The sequence below is a fragment of the Canis aureus genome, chromosome 38 (assembly GCF_053574225.1).
Source record: "Canis aureus isolate CA01 chromosome 38, VMU_Caureus_v.1.0, whole genome shotgun sequence".
Taxonomy (NCBI): Eukaryota; Metazoa; Chordata; class Mammalia; order Carnivora; family Canidae; genus Canis; species Canis aureus.
The window spans coordinates 21,642,816-21,651,712 of record NC_135648.1 but is presented as its reverse complement, the minus strand read 5'-3'; the positions used below and the strand labels follow the sequence as shown (position 1 = coordinate 21,651,712).

The window sequence follows — 8,897 nt, the reverse complement described above, 5'->3', positions numbered from 1 at the left end:
CCTCCAGGCGGCCTGGACTGCCCTGTCAGCTGTCCTTTGCCCCCGGGGGGTCGGTCAGTTGAGTCTGGGGGTGGGGAGTCCGCCAGGGCTCTTGGCCTCTCTTTCTTCCCGTTCCCTCTCTCTAGCTCTCTCTCTCTGGGGCCTCTTTTCGGTCCACTGCACATAGACAAGTCATTTCTTGGCTCCAGGGGGCCAAGGAATGAAAAAAAAAAACCAAAAAAAAAAAAAAAAAACCCCAACAGCTGTATTTGCATATTATTAGCATAAAGAAACTGTATTAGCATGAGTGTATTTTCAGCTCCTCCGTCCTCCAAACCTGCCCCATCCTCTCTAAGTTTGGTACATAAATGTCCTATCCAGTCGCTAGGACAAAGGGAAATCTTGGGGGTGGTGTTCGGAAAGGGGTTTTGCGCTGTGGCCAGAGGGGAGCGAAATAGCCCCAGCAAGAAATCTGCAGTCCTGGGAGCGAGAGGTTGGAAAATTCAACTCTGCAAGCCTGGCATTGTTAGCACAGGGGGTGCTGCCAGAGTCCCCTCACCTCCAACAACGTCAGAGGTACAAAAAGCTAGGGCTGGGAATAATGAGGAGGAAATGTGACTGTGCACTGATTGGCATTACAATTTGCATAATTCTTTGTAATTTGCGTGGGTGGGATTATTCTGTTTTCTAGAAATTTTGAAAGACAATCTTTTTGGCTTCTTAGAAGTTTCTTTCTTGGGTTTTTTTTTTTTTTTTTTTTTTTTTTTCCTTTGCTTCTTGTCAGCTTCCTGTGATTCAGCTGTGCTTCCTCTCTAGGAGGGAGAAAAGGACTGGACAGGAGCATGGTGAAGGGGACAGGGAAGAGAAGCCAAGCAGTTAGACACCCAACTTGGAGAGGAGAGGCAGGGTCCTGCCAGGACCCGGGACACTCAAGGATCCTGAGGTGTGTGGAATGCCCTCCCTTTGCCATGGCTCTGTGGGATCTTGTTTCCACTCATAAATTCGTGGAAGTGGAGCTGAGATGAGGCTGGGTTTGTCTGTCCACTTCCCACTGGGCAGCCAAGGGTACAGGAGAGGAGCCACGAGAAAGCCTGACTCTCAGGCCATCTTGCACAGAGACTGAACTGATGGAGAAATCGAGAGCCTTGCTCCTGGGGGTCTTAAGAAGAAGCATCTTCCAAATGGCTCAAGAGATACTTCTTCCAGGCAGCAGGAGATGGGTTATGAGCCACTTCTTTCCTTGGAGTAAAAGATAAGGGAGCCTGCTTCTCCCTCTGCCTGTGTCTCTGCCTCTCTCTGTCTCTCATGAATAAATAAAATCTTAAAAAAAAAGGGGGGGGGGGATGCCTGGGTGGCTCAGTGGTTGAGCATCTGCCTTTGGCTCAGGTCGTGATCCCGGGGTCCTGGGACCGAGTTCTGCATCGGGCTCCCCGCAGGGAATCTGCATCTCCCTCTGCCTGTGTCTCTGCCTCTCTCTCTGTGTCTCTCATGAATAAATAAAAAAAATCTTAAAAAAAAAAAAAAAAGAGAAGGGAGAAGAAATCTGATCCCTCTTGTAATGGAACCCTGGACATTGATTTAGTTATTTCCATCTGCAGCCTATTATTATTATATATAAGATGAATGAGGCTTAATTCAGTTGAAGCTGAGCCAAAGGAAAACACCTGCAAAAGTCCTTTGTTAGCTGAATGACTTTCTCCACTCCCATTCTACCTCCACCTTTTCTGCCCTCTTTTGTTCACTTTCTCTCTTCTAAACACATTAAAAATATATTGTTATAATTACTACTAGCAAATCCTAATGCTATTCATTTATATTTTTTGAAAGTTTATTTATTTACACCCAATATGGGGCTCAAACCACGACCCCGAGATCAAGAGCTGCACGCTCTTCCAATTGAGCCAGCCAGGCACCCCTCCAATACTACTTAAACAATAACAATATGTCTTTTAAAACACAGATCAGATCACATCTCTATTCTGCCTGGAAACCTTGGATGCTTCCCTGGCCCTCCTTTTTGCAGTCTCTAAGGACCTGCATCGTGTGGGTCCAGCTTTTCTTACTTTACTCCTTACTGCTGTATGTCTTTCTTATGACTATTTATTTTTAATTTTTTAAAAGATGTCATTCATTTATTTGAGAGAGAGAGAGAGAGGTTTGGGGGAGGGGGAGGAGTAGAGGGGGAGGGAGACGGAGGAAGAAGCCCCAGCAGACTCTATGCTGAGTTCGGAGCCCAACATGGGGGCTCAATCTCACAATGTTGAGATCATGACCTGAGCTGTAGTCCAGAGTTGGATGCTTAACCAACTGAGCCACCCAGGCACACCTCTCACCACTCTTTAGGCTCACAGGCCGCCCTGTGGCTTGGAGAACATTCCCACTTCATTCCTACCTCAGCTTCTTTGTCTTGCTGGCTCTTGCTCCAAGGTCTGCTGGAGACCAGTTTCTTCTCATCATTCAGGGCTCCTTCTCAGACAGACCCTCCTTCGCCTCCCCACCTGGACAGGATTCCTGGATGTATCACAGCAGCACCAAGCTAATTCATTTGTTAAATTATTCATTTTGTCCTCTGTATGGAGAGGCCTCATCTGCCTCATCCGTTTCCATGTTAAAGCTCCTGGAACGTGCTCATGAAATATTTGTTGCGTGAATGAGTAAGTGTGAATAATGATACTCAACAACGGCTTGGGGTTGGTGACGGAACGTGGATTTTGGAGTCAGAGAGATGCAAGTTCCTACCTGGTTCTGTCACCCCCTGGTGAATATTTGGCCATGGGCAAGCTGCTCACCCCTCTGAGCCTCTGTTCCTCCTCTGGGAATAGGGATCATAGTAACTTCTACACTGAAGGTTAAATTCAGCAGTGTCTACCGCTACTAGTAGGAGCTTACTAAAGAGTGATTACTAGCATGAATAATTATACCTCTGTTTCATACTCATTATGTACCAGGATCTGGTCCTGCCCTCAAAAATTCAGTTTGCCAAGAGACCCAGAAGGCTGGATGGCCGACTATGAAACAATGGGGAACGTACTAAGTAGAGACATGCATCAAGTGGTACAGAAACAAAGAGGCAAAAACAACAAATGCTATAATCCCTGTGCTGGAATAGCATTTCACGGTTTGTATACCAGGTAGACAAGGCAAAGCAGGTCTCAGAATGCCCACTTTACAGTAAGAGAATAGAGGCCTGAATAGATGACAACATTGGCCTCTGGTCACCCGAAGTCCCCTTGCCCTGCTGTGTGTACCCCAAAATTGATACGTTCAATTCTAAAGCTTATTATTTTTATTTTTTTATAATTTTTAAAGATATTATTTATTTATTCATGAGAGACACACAGAGAGAGGTAGAGACATAGGCAGAGGGAGAAGCAGGCTCCCTGTAGGGAATTCAATATGGGACTCGATCCCAGGACCCCAGGATCACGTCCTGAGCCAAAGGCAGACGCTCAACTACTGAGCCACCCAGTTGCCCCTAAAGCTTATTTTTTGAAAAGATAATCTTACACCCATCGAGTGGCTCAAACTCATGACCCCAAGATCAAGAGTCACACACTCTCTTAGCTGAGTTAGCCAGGTGCCCCCGTATGTTGAATTCTAATCCCCAAAGTGATGATGTTAGGAGGTGGTGCCATAAGTCATGAGAGTGAAACCTTCATGAGTGGAGTGCTCTAATATATCTATATCTATATCTATATCTATATCTATATCTATATCTATATCTATCTATCTATATCTATATTTTTAAGAAGTTTCTTTTTTTTAAAGATTTTTATTTATTTATTCATGAAAGAGACAGAGAGAGAGACAGAGAGAGGCAGAGACACCAGCAGAGGGAGAAGCAGGCTTCATGCAGGGAGCCCGATGTGGGGTTCGATCCCGGGTCTCCAGGATCACGCCCTGGGCCGAAGGCAGGTGGTAAACCACTGAGCCACCCAGGGATCCCCAAGATGTTCCTTTTTAAAGGATTTTATTTATCTATTTGAGAGAGTGAGTGACAGAGCAGGCAAGAGTGTGCACAAACCCAGGAAGAAGCTGAGTAGGGGGCTCATCCTAGGACCCTGGGGTCATGACCTGAGCCAAAGGCAGATGCTTAACCAACTGAACCACCCAGGTCTCCCGCATTAGTGCCCTAATAAAAGAGATCTCAGGGAGTCAGCTCACTTCTTCTACCACATGGAGACATAGCAAGAAGTCGACAGTCTGCACCACGGAAGAGAGTTCTTACCAGAACCTGACCGTGCTGGTGCCCTGATCTCAGACTTCCAGCCTCCAAAGCTGCGAGAAGTGAATGTCTGTTGTTTCTTGTGATTATCCATACCCAGTCTGTGGTATTTTGTTATAGCAACTCGAACAGACTAAGACACCTGCTTTGTTTTTCTTCCACTGCACTTATCCCTCTGGACACCTTATGGGATTCCCGGTGTGTGATCCATTTGTCACACTGGAATGCAAGCCCCGCATCAGTCTCAGTTCCTGGAGCAGCTCCTGGCACAGAGTAAGGGCTCAGTAAATATATGTGGAATGAGGGAACGGAGGATAGGAGAGTTAGTAAATGGCAGAGGTAGGATTTGAAACTCTCAAGCAGGAGGCAGAAGAGCTGGTGCAGGGCCAGCTTCTGGAGCCTGACTGCCTGGGTTCGGATCTCGGCTTTGCAACATACTAACTAGTGTGCAAGTTACTTACCCTTCCCTGTGCTCCTTCCCCACACCACCACCCCCCCCTGCCCCGCCCCAAGCTGTCTGATGGGGGTGGTAATACACCCCCTAGTTGGTAGGACCTTGGTGAGGACTCCATGAGTTGATATTTGTAAAGTGCGGAACAGGCATGATATATAATAAGCCTCAATACATAATTGGCAGCTTAAAAACAACCAACCAACCAAGGTATCTTGACCCCAAATGCGGTGTTCTTCCTCTACAACATATAATATAGAGCTGTATAGTTTCCAAATCACCAATTATAGTCATAGTTTTCTTTTAGTTGGCAAGAAATAATTATTGTCCCATTTTACAGAGGAGCAAACTAAGATGATATCAGAAAGGATACTGGCTCCAGATCACACAAAGGCTTAAGATGACCGGACTTCAAATATACAACTCTGGCCATGATCTCACAGGTAATTCCCTCCCCCAGATGTACTGAAATTGGGGGAGGGGGGAATCAAATCAGAGACTGGCAGGTATTCTCAGGAGGCCTACACATATCAGTCTCCTATTGTCAGGGTTTGGAAATCCGCTTACATTTCCTCTAATCTTGGGCTGTCATTGTAAGACAAATGTTGCTGAGGCTTAAAGTTCTGGGGGAACTTAGGGATTTAAGAGTGACAATCCAAGGCTGTGAAGAAGGTCTGGGGAATCTCCCTGCAGACCAAGGGCCTCTCTTCCCTCAGAGCAGCTGTCTTGGCCGAGCAGCTGCGTGGGCCAAGACCTGTGCCAGGAGATGTGGGGCCAGGGAGGACATAATGAGGTTCTCCTGCAGGGATCTTTGGTTCAGTTTGCAGAGCGGAGGCCGGATCTTCCTGGGGCTGGGCCTGGCAGCTGCCTGCTTCTAGAGACTCTGGGTGGGTGTGAGAATCGTATTTTGGATTTTGTTTGAAGTGACCACAAGGCTAACCAGACCATTTGGGTCCCAGAGCTCACTCAGGGGAGGACACATAGAGATTGGGATCGAATGGAGGAGCTCATTTGTTTATTTGCTCATTCATTCATTTAGTTCCCATTTATTTCACCCTGAGCCTGCAATGGGGATGCCAGAACCTAGGTCTATGTTCACAAGTAGATTTGAAACAAATTCCCCTGCGACTGTTCCCGACCCAAAGCAAACCACCACGTATTGAGTATTGACCACGAGTTAGGCATGGGACATACAGCAGTCTCTTCTTATCCGTGATTTCAGTTACTCATGGTCAACTGTGGCTGGAAGCAGATGATCTTCCTGACAAATCTCAGAAGGTCAGTAGCCCAATGCTACATTACAAGGTCTATGTCACTCCCCTCGCTTTGTCTCATCACGTTGACATTTTATCGTATCACATCATCACAAGAAGAGTAAGTAGGTACAATAAGATATTCCGAGAGAAAAAAAAAAAAAAGATATTCCGAGAGAGAGAGAGAGAGAGAGAGAGAGAGACCACATTCACATAACATTTATTATAGAGTATTGTTACAATTGTTCCATTTCATTATTTTTTATTGCTGTTAATCTCTTGCTGTGCCTCATTTATAAATATGTATACTGAGCTTTATCATAGGTAGATATGTATAGCAAGAAATGGTATAATACATAGGGTTCAGTACTATCTGTGATTTCAGACATCCACCAGGGGTCCTGAATATGTTCCTTGTGGACAAAGGGGGGACTACTGTACCTAACTCTAACCCTTGAGGTAAGCATCATTATTCTCACTGTACAGGTGAGACAAGGGAAGCTCTGAGAGGTCAGGTAATACACCTAAGGTCAAACAGCTATGGGAAAAATAGGGTTCAAACTCAAGTGAGTTTGACTCCAAAGCCCAGGCTGTGGTTGTTTTAAATTTAAAAAAATTTTTTTTTTTTTTTTATGATAGTCACAGAGAGAGAGAGAGAGGCAGAGACACAGGCAGAGGGAGAAGCAGGCTCCATGCACTGGGAGCCCGACGTGGGATTCGATCCCGGGTCTCCAGGATCACGCCCTGGGCCAAAGGCAGGCGCCAAACCGCTGCGCCACCCAGGGATCCCTTAAAATTTTTTTAAAAATATGTGTAACAACCATCTAAGATGCAAAGTGTAATGATAAATGATTGCCTGTGGCCCCACCACTCAACTGGAGGACTGGATAGTCCAAACATTGTTCAGTCACCTTGTGTGTCTGGTGTCAACTGCGTTCCCTTGCTTCTCCACAACCTTGACCTCCATGCAAGGTAACTGCTTCCCAAGTTTTGGGCTCCTCATCTCTTTGTTTGCATGTTTTTTGTTTTTGTTTTTTGTTCTATGTTGTTTTACCAGATGTGTTGGTGATAAACATGTGTGAAGTTAAACTGTATAGTGTTGCTTGCTTTTGAACTTTACGTAAATGGTAACTTACGTCTCCTTCTGTGCCTTGTTATCTTCCCTATGCTTTTGAGATTCACCCAGTTGATGTATGTGGCTTTAGTTTATTCATTTCCACTACTGTGAAATTCCATTATTTGAATATATCACATTTTATTCATCTACTTTTCTGTTGAAGAACATCTGGGTCGTTTCCAGTTTTGTTTTGTTTTCTTGCTTTTCCTTGCCTTTTTCTTTTTTCTATTACAAACAATGCTACAAAGAAAATTTTTGTCTCTAGTGTCCACCTGCAAGGGTTATATATGTGCAGGGATGGAATTACAGGATCGTAGAGTCTGGATGTGGTGCTTTTATTCAATAAAGCCCCAAAGTAGCTGTACCAGTTTATCTTGGAGCCCATCCTTGGAAGAGGATCATTTCTCGGGTCACTGTCTGGCTTAGGAAAGTGGGCTCCAGAGGGTTGACTATCTGGTAAGTCTTGATACTAACCTTGGGGAATACCTACCCCTGAATGTAGTCATTCACAAGGTAATGCACAGAGCAGTGAGCAAACTGGATACTTTATCTCTAGGGCTGAGCCTCTGGGGTTGGAAACACCTGTTCAGTTATTGACCAACATCCCAGGCAACCGAAAAGTCCCAGCTGATCTTGTCTCACATGGGACACTTGGCATGTTGGCCAGAGCATGTGGGCTTGGGGAATTTCTTAGACGTGTGTCCTTCTTTTATGACAGAGTCCAATTATGTCAGCCTCGGATTCAAGGCTGTGTGTTGTAACTGGCGGAAGGCAGCTAGGTCCTGGTTGGAGTTCCACCTCTCTCCCGGCTCGTTCTTCTGCACCTTCTTTCTCCCACCAGTATTCATCCCTCCTCCCTTTTAAGGGATTTTATTTATTTATTTTAGAGAGAGAGAGAGAGAGAGCACAAACTGGGGGTGGGGTACGGAGAGAGAGGGAGAGCAGGCTCTCTGCTGAGCAGGGAGCACAATGTGGGGCTTCATCCCAGGACCCTGGGATCATGACCTGAGCAGAAGGCAGACGCTTAACCGACTGAGCCACCCAGGTGCCCCCCTTCCTTTTTAAAAATGTTTAATTATGTAATACAAAGAGTTAAAAATTCAAAGTATAAGATTATATAAGCAGAGTCTTACTCCTATATCCGACTCCAACTTGCCCAGTTCCCCCTCTGAAAGGTAGTCACTTTTATTAGTTTCTTATGCATCCTTCTAGAGTTTTCTCTCTGTACAAGCAAAAAATGAATATAAAGTCTTATTGAGGCCTCTTTTTTACCAAAAAGGTAGCATTTTATACATGTGATTCCACCATTGTCTTTTCATGTAACGATGCTGCTTGGATGTTGTATTCCATGTCATTATACAGAACGTTCCATGGTTCTTTTTAATGACTGTGGTACATTGTTGCATTGCACAATATTTATGTGTCATCTACTGTGGCCAATCTCTATGCTCCGTGCTGGGGTTCAAATGATGAATCAAAACAGCCTTTAGCACCCCCCCCACAGACATGGATGTACACGCTGCTCCATGCACACGCCACACACACACCATACACACCACGCAGATACATACACACATGTTTCTCCCCACCAGCACACGTCCTAGAGGCAGCCTCCAGGTGTGCACACCTCAGGCAAGTCCTCATGTCCTCAGCCCACTGTCACGGCCGGGCCAGCCATGCATGGCTGCTAGTTTTGGGTGTCCCTGCTGGCACGGCTATTCCGTGGCTGCCACTGGCCTTTGTGTTGCCACAAGACAGCATTGTGGGTGCTGGCCACACATCTGACCTTGCTGGGAGTTGCCTGTGGCTGGTGGCAGGGCAGTGAGGGGGACTCTGCCGAGTGGGAGCAAACGAAAAATCAGCATTTCGCTA

At 45.8% G+C, this 8,897-nt stretch overlaps 1 long non-coding RNA gene across 1 annotated transcript; it reads left to right on the top strand.

The window, feature by feature from the left end:
• The first annotated feature begins 315 nt into the window (after positions 1 to 315).
• Positions 316 to 5,935, top strand: LOC144307306 (uncharacterized). The gene is made up of 4 exons (XR_013374202.1): positions 316 to 555; positions 796 to 922; positions 4,996 to 5,098; positions 5,878 to 5,935. It is a non-coding gene; the product is annotated as an uncharacterized LOC144307306 (long non-coding RNA).
• The last annotated feature ends 2,962 nt before the right edge of the window (positions 5,936 to 8,897 follow it).